This window comes from Cupressus sempervirens, chromosome 4 (genome assembly GCF_028749045.1).
Source record: "Cupressus sempervirens isolate cs-2001-9-10 chromosome 4, ASM2874904v1, whole genome shotgun sequence".
Taxonomy (NCBI): Eukaryota; Viridiplantae; Streptophyta; class Pinopsida; order Cupressales; family Cupressaceae; genus Cupressus; species Cupressus sempervirens.
Window position 1 is genome coordinate 906,870,915 of NC_143121.1, and position 1,214 is coordinate 906,872,128.

A 1,214-nucleotide genomic window follows, 5' to 3' on the forward strand; every position below is an offset into this window, starting at 1 on the left:
GTTATACATTAATCTTTCTTAGTTTTGAAGTTATTTTACTTTTTAAATAATAACTAGTGTATAAAAATATAATTTTATGTGTGAGATGATGATTGCTTTAGTTTTATTTTGTTTAGATTATAAATTTAATTTTTTTTAGAAGTCATATATGTAGGAGTGGAAGCAATTCACACGCCCATTTACATGATTGATAATTTCAAAAATCAAAGAAAATTTTAAAGTCTCCTTTGGAAATTTTAAAGTTTAAAGTCTCCTTGTTTTTTTCAATTTATTCTAATAACTTAAGATGAAGTGTCAAATAGTAATTTATATGCAATGGTAACATATTTAAGGACAAACCCTTATTCATTTAAAACATCAACATATAATTTTAATACCTTCTAGCACACATCATGAGCCTAAAAAGAAGTTGTTGGAGTAATTAGATATTTCCTAATTAACTCTAGTTTTCTTAAGCTAAACTTTAGGCATCTAATTAATAATTAATTCTTTTATTAATTTTTATTATGCAACCTAGGTTAGACCTTTTTAGGGTTCCAATCTCCTATATAAGGATGATCTCTCTTTGTAATTATTAATTTCATTCACTTTTGATTATAGCAATATCTCTTTTTGCTCATCAAGAATGTCTCATCTATGGATTTGGGAGTTCCAGCATCCATAACACCCCCCCTCCCCCCAAAATATGAAATTTTCAATAACTTGATCGAGTTTTTGAAAACTTAATTAGGTTATTTGAAAAGTGAAATGCCGGTCAGGCTTGGTATCCAAGCTTGGCCATTATATTATACAAAATCCGATTAGGTTTTTTGAATGATATTATATAAAACCTGATCGAGTTTTTTGAATTATATTATTTAATAACCTCATCGAATTTTGTAAAAAATATATTTTTACTTTTGTTCACATCTGAGGGCATTTTTTTACCCTCAAATGATAGTAGCAACGTGAATTGCGAAGGAGACCAGCAAAACCCAATGAGGTTTACCATAAAATATAATTTCCAATTGCATCTCCATCCATGGAACCCAAAAAACAAGGTAAGTCTTCATTCTATTCATCGTTTATGTATTTTTTTAATCAAATTTTATAATTTAGTTTTCTAATTGTTTTAAAAATTTTAAAATATGGACGTATCAATGAATTCAAGAAAATGAGGGAGAGAAAAAAGACCACCTCCTACACAATCAAACCCTCCACCCATCACAACACAA